We start from the raw sequence: 17188 nt of genomic DNA, 5'->3' as shown, positions 1-17188 counted from the left end.
TGCAAAGAGTCAGCGACCATCTATGATTTCATTGGTTTGAAACCACCTACCTTCCATCATTCTATTGAACCACTCGATGCAGATGACTGGCTCCATAGTATCACTATTAAGCTGCGTTCTGCGAATGTAGCTGAAGGTGACAAGGTCACCTATGCTGCATATCACTTGGAAGGTCCTGCTAGTCTTTGGTGGCAGAACTATGAGGCTATGCTTCCAGCTGGCCAGATACCTACCAGGAGAGACTTCACTGAGGCTTTTCGCGAACATCACATCCCTCTGGCTCTCATTGACCGCAAGAGAGAAGAGTTCTGTAGTTTCACCCAGGATAAGATGGCTGTTGATGCTTACAGTAGAGAGTTTGAGAACCTCGCCCGCTATGCTACAGAAGAGGTGTCCACAGACGCCAAGAAGCAGGCTAGGTTCCAGAAGGGTCTCAACCCCAAGTTGCGTCGTGATCTCCACTTACATCATTGCAATACATTCCAGGCTCTTGTGAACAAGGCCATTAATGCAGAGACAGCTCAACTCACTTACGAGGAGTCTTGTAAGCACACCCGTGATTTGGGTTCTTCCTCCGGTTCTAGTTCTCAGAAGCGTCGGATTTGGGTTCCGAACTCCGCTCTTCCACCCGGTTATTCACCGAGGCCCTCTTATGTGGCGCCTCACCTAGTTCAGTTACATGCTCCACCCAGGCCTACTGGTAGACCGCTTGTCAATGCGGGTCCACGTCCTACTTCAGGGACTTGCTTCACATGCGGAGAGCCAGGACACTATGCACGTGACTGCTCTCAAACCAACTATGCTCCACTCCAGCCTGAGAAGTCTATTGGCCGTGGTAAGCCATCACGCAAGATGATCAGTGTCAAGTCAGCTCCCACTGAACGTGGATGTGTGCATCATGTTTCAGCTAAAGACGCTCATGATGATCTTGATGTCGTTCTTGGTACACTCCTTGTCAATTGTCATCCAACATCGGTTCTGTTCGACACTGGAGCATCTCACTCCTTCATTTCTGAAAGCTATGCTAACTTGCACAATATTTCATTTTGTGATTTGCCCTCTCCACTAGTCATTCAAACTCCTGGATCCAAATGGCAAACTTATAGTGTAAGCCATGGTAATGAAATCCTTGTTGACAGACTTGTATTCCTTGCATCACTTATAGCCCTCAAGTCTACAGCTATTAACATCACCTTGGGTATGGACTGGATGAAAGCTCATTATGCCAAGATTGATTGTTACACTAGGTCTATTCAGCTTACACACCCATCTGGCAAGATAGTCACTGTCTCCACTAGAGTTGCAAAGCACCAACTCTATTCTCTTAATGCCAACCCTCTTCCTGACCTTGAAGATATCTCGGTAGTCCGTGATTTTCCGGATGTCTTTCCTGAGGAACTGCCAGGTATTCCACCTGACAGAGATGTAGAGTTTGTCATAGATCTTATTCCAGGAACCGTCCCAATTTCTAGGAGACCTTACAAGATGGCACCCTTAGATCTAGATGAGCTTAAGAAACAACTCGATGAATCCTTGCAAAAGGGTTTCATCCGTCCTAGTTCTTCTCCCTGGGCTTGCCCCGTCCTCTTCGTCAAGAAGAAGGATGGTACGGACTGGATGGTTGTAGATTATCGTCCCGTTAATTTGGTCACGATAAAGAACAAGTATCCGCTCCCCGGGATCAATGACCTGTATCATCAGCTCGCTGGATCCTTAGTCTTTTCAAAGATGGATTTGAGGTTAGGCTACCACCAAATCAAGATCAGAAATGGGGACATTCCTAAGATGGCTTTTGTCACTCGTTATGGTCAGTACGGGTACACCGTCATGTCCTTTGGTCTAACCAATGCTCCAGCTACATTCTCTCGCTTGATGCACTCGATCTTCATGGAGTACTTAGATAAGTTCGTCATGGTTTACCTCGATGATATTCTTATCTACTTGAAGAACGAGGAAGAGCATGCCGAACATCTTAGACTTGTGTTAGAAAAACTCAGAGAGCACCGCCTTTATGCCAAGTTCTCCAAGTGCGAATTTTGGTTGCCAGAAGTGACCTATCTTGGCCACGTGATCTCTGGTAAGGGCATTGTTGTCAATCCCGAGAGAGTTCAGGCCGTTCTTGATTGGACTCCGCCTGAAACAGTTAAGAAAGTTAGGAGTTTCCTTGGTCTAGCCAGTTATTGTCGCTGCTTCGTTGAGAACTTCCCCAAAGTGGCCAAACCTCTCACGGAACTTCTCAAGAAAGATAAAAAGTTTGAGTGGTCCCCATAGTGTGAGCACAGTTTTCAGGAACTGAAAAGACGCCTGACTTCTGCTCCCATACTTGTGCCACCGGATTTCACTAAGGACTTTGTTATCTATTGTGATGCCTCACGACAGGGACTAGGTTGCATTCTTATGCAGGATCGTCATGTGATTGCCTATGCATCTCGATAGTTGCATCCACATGAGGAGAATTATCCTACACATGATCTAGAGCTTGCAGCCGTAGTCTATGCGCTTAAGACATGGCGACATTACCTTCTTGGTAAACGTTGCGAGATTTACACCGACCACCAGAGTCTCAAGTATATCTTCACCCAACCAGATTTCAACCTTAGGCAAAGACGTTGGTTGGAGTTGATCTCAGATTACGACTTAGGGATTACCTACACCCCAGGCAAGGGCAATGCTATGGCTGATGTGCTAAGTCGTAAGTCCTATTGCAACAATCTTATGTTGCAGCAGGGCCAACCATTTCTCCACGAGGAATTCTGTAAGCTTAATCTTCACATTGCTCCTCACGGATTCCTTTCTACCTTGGTGGCGAAACCTACTGTTGAGGATCAGATCATTTCTGACCAGAAGTTCGATAGGGGTGTCATCCGCATCAAGAGAAACATTAGGAAGGGAGTTGGTGGATGTTTCTATATAGATGATTGAGGTGTTGTTTTATTTGAGAATCGCTTGGTGGTTCCCAAGAATCAACATCTTCGACAATTAATCCTTAAGGAGGCCCATGAATCTCCTCTCACGATTCATCCCGGTAGTACTAAGATGTATCAGGACCTACGCCAGAGGTTCTGGTGGACTAGGATGAAGAGAGAAATCGCTCAGTTTATTGCTAACTGTGACGTTTGTCGTCGCGTGAAGGAAGAGCATTAGAGACCTGCTGGCACCCTTCAACCTTTAGCTATTCCTGAACGGAAATGGGATAAAGTTGGTATGGACTTCATCACCGGCTTTCCCAGGACCAAGAAAGGGAATAATGCTATCTTTGTAGTCATTGGTCGTCTTTCCAAAGTGGCTCACTTCCTACCTGTTCGAGAGAGTATCACTGCTAGTCAGCTCGCTGACTTATATATTTCTCAAATAGTGTCACTTCATGGTGTTCCACTAGAGATCAATTCAAACCGTGGCAGTCTTTGCACTTCTCATTTCTGGGAGAGTTTCCAAACTACCATGGGCACCCATCTTTCCTTCAGTACCGCTTTCCACCCTCAATCAAGTGGTCAGGTGGAAAGGGTCAACCAAATTCTCGAAGACATGCTTAGAGCTTGTGTTATCTCATTCGGTATGGATTGGGAGAAGTGTCTTCCTTTCACCGAGTTTGCTTATAACAATAGCTACCAATCCAGCCTCAAGAAAGCTCCTTTTGAGATTTTGTATGGACGAAGATGTCGAACACCTTTGAACTGGTCAGAAACCGGTGAAAGACAATTCTTTGGACCGGACATGATCCAGGAGGCAGAAGAGCAAGTTCGCATCATTCGTGAGAATTTGAAAACAGCCCAATCTCGTCAAAAGAGCCAGTATGACCGTCGTCATAAGGAAGTGGCTTATGAAGTTGGCGACAAGGCTTACCTTCGGGTTACTCCTTTGAAGGGTACCCATCGTTTCGGTATCAAGGGCAAGTTGGCTCCTTGTTACATTGGTCTCTTTTCGCATTCTCGCTAAACGAGGAGAGGTTGCCTACCAGTTGGAACTACCCCCACATCTTTCTCGAGTACATGATGTCTTCCACGTCTCTCAACTCAGGCGTTGCTTCTCGGATCCCATCCGTGAAGTGGACCATGAAACGCTTGATCTCCAAGATAACCTTCCATATCGAGAGTACCCTGTTCGCATTCTTGATCAAGCAAAGTGTGTCACTCGACGTCATAACATCAAGTTTCTCAAGGTTCAGTGGCCTCATCATTCCGAGAGAGAAGCTACTTGGGAGCATGAAGATCGTCTTCGACTTGAGTACCCCACTTTCTTTCCGCCGACTCCTGAATCTCGGGACGTGATTTTTTTGAGTGGGGGCGAGTTGTCACATCCCTAGTTCTGGTATGACCTAGGCTAGCCTTCATGTTTGCATCATGTTTAAATTTCATTGAAATTTGAAATGGGGATTTGTGAAACCCTCATAATCATTCTGGAAATGACCCAAATAAAAAAACTGCTCCAAAAAGGTCCAAGAAAATGCTCATGTTGCTCTCTAAAAATCTTGGACAGAGATAAAAATCAAACCAACATTTTCAAGAGCTCATAAGTATTTATTTTGCACATTTGGAATTAATGCAGTAATTATTTGCTTTGGATATATATTGTTATATATAATATATTGTCCAAAAATTATGCCAGTAGTTGAGGAGCTCTAGAATAATACCACTAGCCCTTGCAAAAATTGGCATAAGAAAATAAAATGGTTTAGTATTTTATTAAACCAAACAAATGTCAGAAAAATAGAAAAGAAAACAAAAAGGAAAAAACTTACCTATGCTTACCTACGGCCTGGCCCAGTGGCCCAACAGGCTGGCCCAGCCGACTAGCCAGTGCCAGTCGTCCCCTTCCTCTCGCCAGGAGGACAGGGCGTGTGCCTGCGGCGCGCACGCACGCGCCCGAGCCACCTCCTGCTTCTGCCGCTGCCTCGACACCCTGGACAACGCCACGTTTTCCCCTGGACCGCCTCGTCCTCTCCCATGCCTCCTTTCTCCTCTGCTCTCCTTCTCCCGCTCGTGCCGAGCGCCTCGCAGCGCGCCGACGACCTCCATCGCGGCCACCGGCCACCCCACGCCTCGCCGACGCGCCAAGAAGCTCCGCCTCGTCCCCTCTTCCTCCTCAACAAGATGTAAGGCGCCGCATGTGACCAACGCACTCACCGCATCACGTAGGCCACCGCTAGCGCCTCAGCTCGCTTGCTCGCACACCGCAATGCTGCCCGCACCCACGCCCGAACTCCTGCAACCGCCGCGGGCTCCACTCCAGCGAGCTCCGGCCTCCCCATGACCCAGCACCTGCACCGTTCGACGCGCGGAAGCAAGAGCTTTCCAACACACCCAGACACGCTTCGAACGAGGCCCTGTAGCGGTTTTCTAAGCCGGGCCGCCGTCTCGGGCCTTGCCCGCATCAAGTCACCGGTGGGTTTGACCCACTTTGACCCCGGCTGGACCCCGCTTGAGTCAATGATATGTGGGGCCCGGCCCTGCTAATTTTCAGTTTAGTATTAGTTTAATAGCTAACTAACCCTGTTAACTAACTGTGACACTGACGTGTGTACCCCACACGTCAGGTTTGACCTGGTCAGCCACGTTTGACTCGCTGACGTCATGCCAGTGTCATGCTGACGCAATATTTGATTTTCTGGTTTAAAAATAAATCAGGAAATTCCAGAAAATTTTATAAACTTCAAAGATTCATAAAATTCAACTGTAGCTCAGATTGAAATAATTTATATATGAAAAATTATCAGAAAAATGCAATCTATCCATCTGTACCATTTTCATGCATGACAAACCAACCTATACATGTTGTATATATGGAAACACATAGATGGCATTTATAAGAGCTTATTTTGGAGATGCATTTGAATCTTGGTTCAAATGGACTACAACCAAATGAATTCTAGTTGCATTAGTGTAAACAACATCACATCTACATGCCATGTTCATGCATCATATTGTTGCATATGATGGTGTATTGATTGCTGACACCGTTCCTTCTCGATAGGTCCTGCTCCGGAGACCGATCCAGAGTACCTGTCTGAGGAGGAGTGCCCCCTGTTGATCTACCAGGCAAGCAAACCCCCTTGTTCATTTCGATACAATCCTACCCTCTCGCTCTAGGACAACAACAATTCAACTGCTACTTTATGCTGCGGTAGTTGAACCCATTCCTCTGCATGACCTGTCATTGCCACAGTAAATAGTTAAAACCCACTAGCATGTGTAGGAGTTGATTGAGCCATGTTGTGTTCCTGCCATGCCATGCCTGCTATTGCTTAGAGTTGTGTCAGGTCTGATTCATCGGGAATGAATTGGAGTGGTACGATATGTTCTGGTGCTGAGAGTTAAACGTGTGAACACAATTTGGTAAAGGTAGCGGTGAGAGGCCATGTAGGAGTACATGGTGGGTTGTCTCACTGGAACCGTCCTTAAGCACTGAGTTCTGTGTATGTTGTCCAATGACTAGCTACTACCACACATTGGAATGCTTAAGTGCCCCTCTCGACTTATTAACCAACTTGATCTCTGTCCAGGAGTTGCAACTAGTTTCTGGTGTTTGTAGGTAGTGTTAGTAGTCTACCAAGTGGCACCCGGCCAGGTGGGCTTGGGACAGACTAGGCACAGTGTCACGGTGTACCAAGTGGCACCCGGATGGTGGGCTTGGGAACCCTGCTCACATCGTTTGGGGCCGTGATCGACACCCTGGCCGGATCTCTTGCGGATGGAACCCGAATAGGCGATAAACCTGGATGAGAGACTTCTGTGGTTAGTCAGGTCGTGGCCGACACCGTCACCAGGCTTCTGCTTGAAGGTTGCCGAGGTACATGACATGTACATGGCGGTAAGTGGCGAGAGCGTGTGTGAAGAAGTACACCCCTGCAGGGTTATCATGATCTATTCGAATAGTCGTGTCCTCAGTTATGGACTTCTTGGATGCTTACGTGGTATATAGACAACTTGAAATGGATACTCTAAAATGCTCAAGACAAGTGTGAGTGCTATGGATGGCCTTCTCGTAAGGAGACGGGGATGAATCCATAGTAGTGTATTGATGTGGTGGTTAGTGGACTCATGTGCGCTGCCTCACCTCAAAGAAGTTTCTTGTAGTCATAGAACAGGATAGCCATTGAGTCAAAGCTGGCTTGCTGCAACTAAACCCCACATTGCCTTCTTGATACTAATGCATGTATGATAGGATCTGATGTAAGTCTTGTTGAGTACCTTTGTACTCACGTTTGCTTTATTTATGTTTTGCAGGTGAGACATCTGTCTCACTAGTAGTACCGCTTGGACTTCGACGAGTAGCTTGTTACCTCAGCTACGATCTTGTACCCTTGGGAGGGACTTGTAGATAGTCAGGCTTCTCAGCCTTTTTCTTTTGTAGTTGTCTGTACTCAGACATGTAATGCTTCAGTTGCTTGTATGCTCTGAATGACGGGTCATGTGACCCCTATTTGTAGTTAATGCTATGTGGCTCTTCTGGGACTTTATCTATATGGGTTTGCATTATGTTGTGATGCCATGTTGTACATCACATACTTGCATGTTATGCGTACGTGTAACGTGTATTGCTATGTGTGGGATCTGACAACCTAGTTGTCTATCCTTGGTAGCCTCTCTTATGGGGAAATGTATTCTAGTGCTTCCACCGAGCCATGGTAGTCCGCTACAGCCCGGTTTACCGGAGTCCTGCTAGCCCAACACTACTGCTCCGGAACACTTAGACTGGCCGGCATGTGATTCACTTCATTCTTGTGTCTGTCCCTTCGGGGAAATGTCACGCGGTGACATCCGGAGTCCTGCCTAGCCTGCTACAGCCCGGTTCACCGGAGTCCTGTTAGCCCAGTGCTACAGCCCGGATTCACACGCTGCTGACCGACATGCTCGATGTTGATTCATGTATGCCTGTCCCCGTAAGGTAGTGCCACTTTGGGTTCACGATTAGTCATGTCGGCCCGGGTTCTCTGTCATATGGATGCTAGCGACACTATCATATACGTGAGCCAAATGGCGCAAACGGTCCCGGGCCATGGTAAGGCGACACCCGTGGGAATACCGTGTGTGAGGCCGCAAAGTGATATGAGGTGTTACATGCTAGATCGGTGTGACTTAGAATCGGGGTCCCAACAAATATAAACTTGAACGCCCCTCCAAGAGTTACCCAAAATGCAGGTTGCTACCCCGACTGGAGGAAGAAGCGTATGACGCGGCTGATCGGCCTCCTAGTGGCCATGATAGAGAGGCATTCCAGCCAAAAACTCAGCCTGCACCCCGACACCATTCAAATAAAAAGGCATAGGGAAATAAGCCAGACCTGAGAGACGTATTGGAGGACAAAGCAAAACACGCAAGATCGATCTACGGATCACGAGGGCGCGCCACTATGAAATATGATAAACGTCACGCCGGATACAGTAAAAGTAAGTCCGGCCGGGCCAACCATAGCGGACACGACTCATTCGAGCTGCGTCGCGACATAGCCCAGTACAGAGGCACCGCACACCCCCTATGCTTCACAGACGAAGTAATGGATCACCAAATCCCAGAGGGTTTCAAACCCGTAAATATTGAATCATACGACGGCACAACAGATCCTGCGGTATGGATCGAGGATTTCCTCCTCCACATCCACATGGTCCGCGGTGATGACTTACACACCATCAAATACCTCCCACTAAAGCTCAAAGGACCAGCGCAACATTGGCTTAAAAGCTTGCCAACAGAGTCCGTTAGCTGTTGGGAAGATCTGGAGGCCGCATTCCTCGACAACTTTCAGGGCACTTATGTGCGACCACCAGATGCCGATGACTTGAGCCACATAATTCAGCAGCCAGAAGAATCGGCCAGGCAATTCTGGACTCGGTTCCTAACAAAGAAAAATCAAATCGTCGACTGTCCGGATGCAGAGGCCCTAGCAGCCTTCAAACACAACATCCGCGATGAGTGGCTAGCCCGGCACCTTGGTCAGGAAAAGCCGAAATCTATGGCAGCCCTCACGACACTCATGACCCGCTTTTGTGCGGGAGAAGACAGTTGGCTGGCTCGCAGTAATAACATATCAAAGAACCATGGTACTTCGGACACCAAGGACGGCAATAGCAGGTCACGTTGCAACAAACATAAGCGCCGCATTAACAGCGACAATACTGAGGACACGGCAGTCAATGCCGGATTCAAAGGCTCTAAACCCGGTCAGCAGAAAAAGCCATTTAAAAGAAGCACCCCGGGCCCGTCCAGTTTGGACCGCATACTCGACCGCTCGTGTCAAATACACGGCACCCCCGACAAGCCAGCCAACCACACCAATAGGGATTGTTGGGTATTCAAGCAGGCCGGCAAGTTAATTGCCGAAAACAAAGATGAGGGGCCACGTAGCGAGGACGAGGAAGAGCCCCAGCAGCCGAACACCGAAGGACAGAAGAGGTTCCCCCACAAGTGTGGACGGTGAACATGATATACGCAACCCACATCCCCAAGAGGGAGCGGAAGCGTGCGCTCAGGGACGCATATGCGTTGGAGTCAGTCGCCCCAAAGTTCAACCCATGGTCTTCCTGTCCGATCACCTTTGATCGCAGGGACCACCCCACTAGTATCCGTCATGGCGGATTCGCCGCACTGGTCCTAGACCCAATCATCGACGGATTTCACCTCACTCGAGTCCTTATGGATGGAGGCAGTAGCCTGAACCTGCTTTATCAGGACACAGTGCGCAAAATGAGTATAGACCCCGCAAGGATCAAACCCACAAAAACGACCTTTAAAGGCGTCATTCCAGGTGTAGAGGCCCATTGCACAAGCTTAATTACACTAGAAGTGGTCTTCGGATCCCCGGATAACTTCCGAAGCGAAGAATTAATCTTCGATATAGTCCCGTTCCACAGTGGCTATCATGCACTGCTCCAGCAAACCGCATTTGCGAGATTCAATGCGGTACCGCATTATGCATACCTCAAGCTCAACATGCCAGGACCTCGGGGGGTCATCACAGTTAATGTAAACACAGAGCGCTCTCTCCGCACGGAGGAGCACACTGCGGCCCTCGCAGCAGAAGTGCAAAGTAGCCTTTCTAGGCAATCCACCAGTTCGGTGTTTCAAGACTCGGACACCTTCAAGCGTGCTCGGAGTAATCGGCAACTAGACCCCCACCCCAGTCCCAGCCAAATGGCGAAATTCGTGCCACACGTACATAATTACGCATTAAAAATACAATGGGCACAGGCGGGGAGGGGGCACAACTATGGCACGCCCCAATACGCGGCTTAAACCGCACTAGGGGCTTCCTGCTTCGTTATTTTTTCTCTTTCAGGACTTTAATCTCCGGAAACCCTGTCCGGCGGCAACCAAGGAGGCAGAAAGCTACGTCACACCACGGAACTCCCAGGTGGATTACGATAACGAGTGAAATATTTGCTTTAATACTATTCCTCAGCTTGCCCTTGGAAGGGACATATTCCTATCTTTTGCTTATCGCACTATCTATATCATTCTGCTTTAACGCACCTTTTTAAACAATGCATAGCATTAAGACTATTATTGCATTCTTTATATATATATATTGTGTTCATTAATGACGCCTTGCAACCGTACACTTTGGTACGGCCAATACACCAGGGGCTTAAGTACCCCACAATATGGTGTGAGAAGTCCGAACACTTTCACAAGTGTGGCACCCCGAACTTATAGCATTATATGCATCAGCTCTGAATCATGTCTTTGGTCAAATGTTGGGTTTGCCCGGCTCCTATGTTTTGGTACCTTACGTTCCGCTCTATCGGCTAAGGTAGCACTAGGAGAACTACTGCGATTGTGCCCCGGTTCTGCTAGGCTAAGCACCTCGGTAGAGAAAGCTAAAACTGACTGTCATGATAAGGCGAGAGACTGGTCGCTGTTCGGCGAGGTTTCGAGTCCCTAAAGACTTATGCCACTTAGAGCGAGGAGTCGGTCCTGTCCGGCTTAAAGGCGTGTATCGCGCCCCAAATTCGGCCTTCCGAATACCAGGGGCTTCACCGAAATTTAAAATTATAGAATTCTATGGCTAAGTGAGAGTGATAAAGCATTATTAGTCCGGTTGCCTTGTTCGCTGTGCTGAGCACCTCCCTCGAAGGACCCAAAAATGGGAACAAGAGTGCTCAGGTTTATCCCGAACACCCCAGCACTAGTGGCATGGGGGCAGAAGCCGAGGACTAGCCATCTCTCAGATTGGATAAACAGCCAAATAGAAGGTAATATTTTAAATTCAAACAAGCATTGCATAGCGCATATGAAACAAGTTTTCATCATACAGGATCACACGAGCAAGTTTACTCCAATATTACATCCTTTGGACATTCGTCCGCTACAAGACGGGCATTGTCGGTGTCAAAACCGACGGATCTCGGGTAGGGGGTCCTGAACTGTGCGTCTAAGGCGGATGGTAACAGGAGGCAGGGAACACGATGTTTTACCCAGGTTCATGCCCTATTGATGGAAGTAAAACCCTACGTCCTACTTGATTAATATTGATGATATGGGTAGTACAAGAGTAGATCTACCACGAGATCAGAGAGGCTAAACCATAGAAGCTAGCCTATGGTATGATTGTCTGTTGTCCTACGGACTAAAATCCTCCGGTTTATAGACACCGGAAAGGGCTAGGGTTACACAAGGTCAGTTACAAAGGAGGAGATATACATATCCGTATTGCCTAGCTTGCCTTCCACGCCAGGTAGAGTCCCATCCGGACACGAGACGAAGTCTTCAATCTTGTATCTTCATAGTCTAATAGTCCGGCCGAAAGATATTGCCCGACTGTCCGGAGACCCCCTAATCCAGGACTCCCTCGGTAGCCCCTGAACCAGGCTTTCAATGACGATGAGTCCGGCGCGCAGTATTGTTTTCGGCATTGCAAGGCGGGTTCCTCCTCCGAATACACCACGAAAGAATTTCAATACAAGGATAGTGTCCGACCCTATAAAATAAGTTCCACATACCACCGCAGAGAGAATAATATTTTCGCAAATCTAATTTGCTGACTTGTTTTGGCAACATGACATTATGTCATGGCCCGGCGATTATTCAAACTGTTTCCTTTAACTAGCCCCGTAGGCAGTTTTTTGACACGTCTCGTCAAAGCAGAGATCGTGTCCCCTTATCACGGGATTCTCATCAATACGGCCGTGGGTAACCCAACCGTGTCTAGGACTCCTAGATTATAGGCAAGTCCCAAATGGCTACGGAGAGGATGCTTGATATTCACCCTCTTTATAAAGGGACAAGGCTTTTACTTTTTTCCCTCCCGTGCTCAATCGAATCCTTCCCCCGCCTCGAGTTCTAACACCCAAAGCCCAGGTCAGGTGCTTCGGACCTTTAATCATGTCCAGATCTAGCCTTCAAGGCCAGTGGATGCCCTCCTCCGTTATGGAAGAAGACATCAAGAAGTTGAGGGAGGACAGATACCTGACTGCCGAGGTTTCACATCGGCTACCTGCCCGAGGGCAGGTCGTCCCTACTCCTGAACCCAACGAAGACATCATGTTCATCTCCCACTTCCTACGAGGTCTAGGCCTCACTCTGGATCCCTTCATTGGGGGTTGATGTTTTATTACGGGCTAGATTTCCACGATCTAGCCCCGGACTCCTTTCTCCATATCTCGGCATTTATGGTCATATGTGAGGCCTTCCTCCGCATTACCCCTCACTTTGGCCTGTGGCTCAAGACCTTTGATGTGAAGCTGAAGATGGTCGAGGGGCAGCATGTAGCGTGCGGAGGCGCATTAATAAGCAAGATCGCTGGAGCTACATGGCCAAAGGGTTCCATTCCAGAGGTGTCCGGATTATGGCAACGGGAGTGGTTTTACATCACAGCTCCCAGAAGTGCCAAGTGGGTGGCTGTCGGTGTCAAAACTGGCGGATCTCGGGTAGGGGGTCCCGAACTGTGCGTCTAGGCCGGATGGTAACAGGAGGCAAGGGACACGAAGTTTTCCCAGGTTCGGGCCCTCTTGATGGAGGTAAAACCCTACGTCCTGCTTGATTAATATTGATGATATGGGTAGTACAAGAGTAGATCTACCACGAGATCAGAGAGGCTAAACCCTAGAAGCTAGCCTATGGTATGATTGTTGTTCTGTATCTTGTCCTACGGACTAAAACCCTCCGGTTTATATAGACACCGGAGAGGGTTAGGGTTACACAAAGTCGGTTACAATGGTAGGAGATCTACATATCCGTATCGCCAAGCTTGCCTTCCACGCCAAGGAAAGTCCCTTCCGGACACGGGACGAAGTCTTCAATCTTGTATCTTCATAGTCCAGGAGTCCGGCTGAAGGTATAGTCTGGCCATCCGGACAACCCCTAATCCAGGACTCCCTCAGTAGCCCCTGAACCAGGCTTCAATGACGACGAGTCCGGCGCGCAGATTGTCTTCGGCATTGCAAGGCGGGTTCCTCCTGCAAGTACTTCATAGAAGATTTTGAACACAAAGATAGTGTCCAGCTCTGCAAAATAAGTTTCCACATATTGCCATAGAGAGAATAATATTTACACAAATCTAATCTGCTGACGTATTCCGTAGTGTGACACACCACGGCCAAGCTTTTATCCGAATCGTTTTATTATCCCACCTCAGCGCATCATGCGAGGCGGTTTCCTCGGCACGTCTTGTTAAAGCAGAGATCGTGTCCCCTTATTCCGGGATTCTCATCAATACGGGCGTGGGTAACCCAACCGCGCCATTTATTACGGTGCTTGGAGATAAGCGAGTTTTACCAGGCTGGTGGGGACACGTAGTTGCGTCCACCCATATAAGGGGATAAGGATCCACCTTTTCACCTACGCCTTCTTCCTCCTTTGCCTATCCATTCTCACGCACTCGAGCTCCAGCGCCCAAGTCCGCACTCCCCACCTCAACCTTTTCCAGACATGTCCGGAGCGGGAGGCAAGTGGATGGTCTCCTCCGTCACGGCAGGACACATCAAAAAACTAAGGAAGGCCGGATACTTGCCTAACAACATTGCACACCGGCTTCCTGAAGAGGGGCAGCTCATCCCCACCCCTAGGCCCCATGAGAGGGTGGTGTTCCTCCCCCATTTCCTTCACAGACTGGGCTTCCCTCTCCACCCATTTGTCCGGGGGCTCATGTTCTACTATCGCCTGGATTTCCACGATCTGGCCCCGAACTTCGTCCTCAACATCTGGCGTTTATCATCGTGTGCAAGGCTTTCCTCCGCATCCGCCCCGATTTTGGCCTATGGCTCAAGACTTTCAATGTCAATCCGAAGGTGGTGCGTGGCAACCAGGCGGAGTGCGGAGGCACCATGGTGGGCAAGATGCCCAACGTCTTATGGCTTGAGGGCTCCTTTGTGGAGACCCTGAAGGGGTGGCAATCGGGGTGGTTTTACATCACCGAGCCGCGCGACCCTGAATGGGTCGCAGCCCCCGAGTTCCGATCCGGACCGCCTACGCAGCTCACCTCCTAGAAGGAGACGGGCCTGTCGTGGGGTAAAAAAGGAGAGCTGACCGGACTCCAAACATGCGTCCAAACCCTGGTGGACAAGAAGTTCAAACTTGTCAACGTAGTCCAGGTTATGCTCATCCGCCGGATCCTCCCGTGTCAAGAACGGGCTTTCAACCTGTGGGAGTTCAACTCGGCGCAGCACCGAACTCTGAGCAAGCTCTTTGACACGACGTACGAAGATGCCTGGAAGGTGCTTTTCAAGGGCGCCGAGGCTCCAGCATCCGCTACCGAGGATCGCAGATTCAGCGCGTAGCATCACGCTAGCGCGGTAAGTTGTTTGTACCTTTTACAGGGTATTAGTTTTTCATAGTTTAACTCTATGCGGGATCTAAGCTCCCTTACCTTTTACAGGTTTGGCAGGCGAAGTCCGGACAGATCGACTATCCGGCTCCTTTGCCCGAAGACCCAGCCGATGCCCGCTTGGCGAAGCTGCTGGTTCCGGCACCCCATGTGGTGCTGGAGAAGAAGGCCACGAAGAAGGCCACGGGGACTCGAAAGAGTGCCCGGCGCCAGGAGGTGTCGGGTTCATCATCTGACGACTCCAAGGCGCATTCCTCCTGAGAAGACGAGGAGGAGGAAGAAGAGACCCCTCCCCCTCCAGCGGGAGAAGGGAAGAAAAGGAAGGCCGCCCAAACTGGGGAGGCCGAAGGGTCCAAGAAGGGGAAAACCCTTCCTCCGGACTACTCCACTGACGCCGACAATGGCGGAGAGGAGTGGCCGCTCAGGGCCAAGCCCCTAGCTAAATCGTAAGTATCCGGATACCAGAGTAATTCATAGTATTCCTTTATTGCACAGCTTTCCCTTATGTCGAATATGTTTATGCAGCCCACCCAAAGACCGGCTCGACGCATCGTCGAGCGGTTCATTGGACTCGTCGGATGTGAATTCGCTTCCGACGGCTTCCTCCCCCCGCCCTACGGATGACACCAAAGTGTTGTCCTAACAGGTTCCAAGCCGGGAGGAGGTGGTCCTGGAGGCGCCGCAAGGCGACCTCCCGGACTCCAGGAGTAAAGGGGATGAAACCCCCCAGGGCTCCAAGTCCGGTCCTAGGCCGGACACCGCTCCGGAACCTTCAAAGGTTCCAGAGTCCGGCGGGCGACCTCCTTCCAAGAGGAGAAAGCCCACCGTGCCGGTGACCCCCGTCCAACCGGAGGCGCCGGACAATCTGTTGGAGGTGCTCAAAGGCGCCTCCATTGACGAGGAGCACCCCACCATTATGAGTGCGGTGGTCCAGAAGGTTCAGTCCGCCAAGAGCGGACTGACTGAAGCTTGTACTAGCCTCTTAACAGGCTTTGAGGTAAGTAAAGAATGTGTAAATAATATTACCGCATAGACAGTAGCCCCTGATGCTTTGTTTGGCGTTCGGGAAGAAAAGCCGAATATATGATCAAAATGAAATTCGCAGGAGTCTAACAAAAAGGAGTCAATATACGTATGCAGGCTTCTCTGCTGGTGTCCGCCGTACTGACTGCGGAAGTGGACATGCTAAAGCAGAACCTCGAGCAGTCCGAGCAAGAGCTCGGGCGTGCCAAGAAGGAGCTCGAGGAGAAGGAAGGTAAGAAATACCTTGTTTTAAATATATATAAGTGCAATTGCAAAAAATGACAGGATCATCATGGCTATTGTAGGGGCCACGTCTGAGGTGGCGACCCTTAAGCAAGCGCTGGTCGAGGCCGAGAAGAGGGCGGCCACGGAGCGCACCGAGCGGGAGAAGTATGAGGCCGAAGTTGGCAAGGTGCGGCAAGAGCTCCAGGCTCTCATGAAAAAACATGAGAGTTTGGAGCTTGACTCAAAGACGCGAGCGTCCGAGCTTCCGGTGGCTGTTAAAGATGCCAAGTCTTCCAAGGCCGAATCCCAGAAGACCCTCCAGGAGTTGGATGCGGTGAAAAAGATAGCGGCGGGTAAGGCATTCTTTATGCAAAGTAAACATGTAAACGTGAGTTACTTGTTACCTACCCGAATCCGGAGTTCTCCAGGAGCCTTCGCGGATCTTCCCCGTAGCGTGTCCGATGCTGCCGCCTTCTATCGAGCCGAGGAGGGCAGCTCAACAGAGAAGGTGTTCTGGTCTCAGTATGCTGAGGCCCGACACCCCGTGCCCCTGAGCGACCAGCTGAAGCAACTGGTCGAGCTCCACAAGGCGGCCGAACAGGCCATGAAGGGCCTCGTAGTTCGGCTGTGCCCTGGAGAGACTCTGCCTGGGAGCTATTTCGGGCTGGCGCGGCGGCTGGTGGGGGCCTGTCCAAGGCTCGAAGTCATCAAGCGCTCCGTCTGCATTGAAGGTGCCCGTAGGGCCCTTGCCTGTGCTAAGGTGCACTGGGGCAAGGTGGATGCTGAGAAGCTTGTGAAGGACGGGCCACCGCCGGGGAAAGAGCATCACAAGCCCGAGAATTATTAAAAGGATGTTCTGAAGGGTGCCTGCCTTATGGCGGATGAATGTTCCAGGGATGTAATTTTTGAGTAAAACTCGCTCGTTTTGTCCTGTGCGCTGAAAACTTGTTCATATGCGATAAGCAATGCTATTGGAATTTAAAATATTACCTTCTGTGCAGCTGCTTATCAATTCTGAGAGATGGCGAGTCGTTGGCTTCTGCCCCCGTGCCACTAGTGCTGGGGTGTTCGTGGATAAACCTGAGCGCTCTTTCTCCCATGTTTGGGTCCTTCGAGGGAGGCGCTCAGCACAACGAACAAGGCAATCGGACTATAATGCTTGAACACTCTCACTTAGCCATAG

This window comes from Triticum urartu, chromosome 1 (genome assembly GCF_003073215.2).
Source record: "Triticum urartu cultivar G1812 chromosome 1, Tu2.1, whole genome shotgun sequence".
Lineage (NCBI taxonomy): Eukaryota > Viridiplantae > Streptophyta > Magnoliopsida > Poales > Poaceae > Triticum > Triticum urartu.
The sequence above is the reverse complement of the archived record's forward strand: the minus strand, read 5'-3'. Positions refer to the sequence as shown.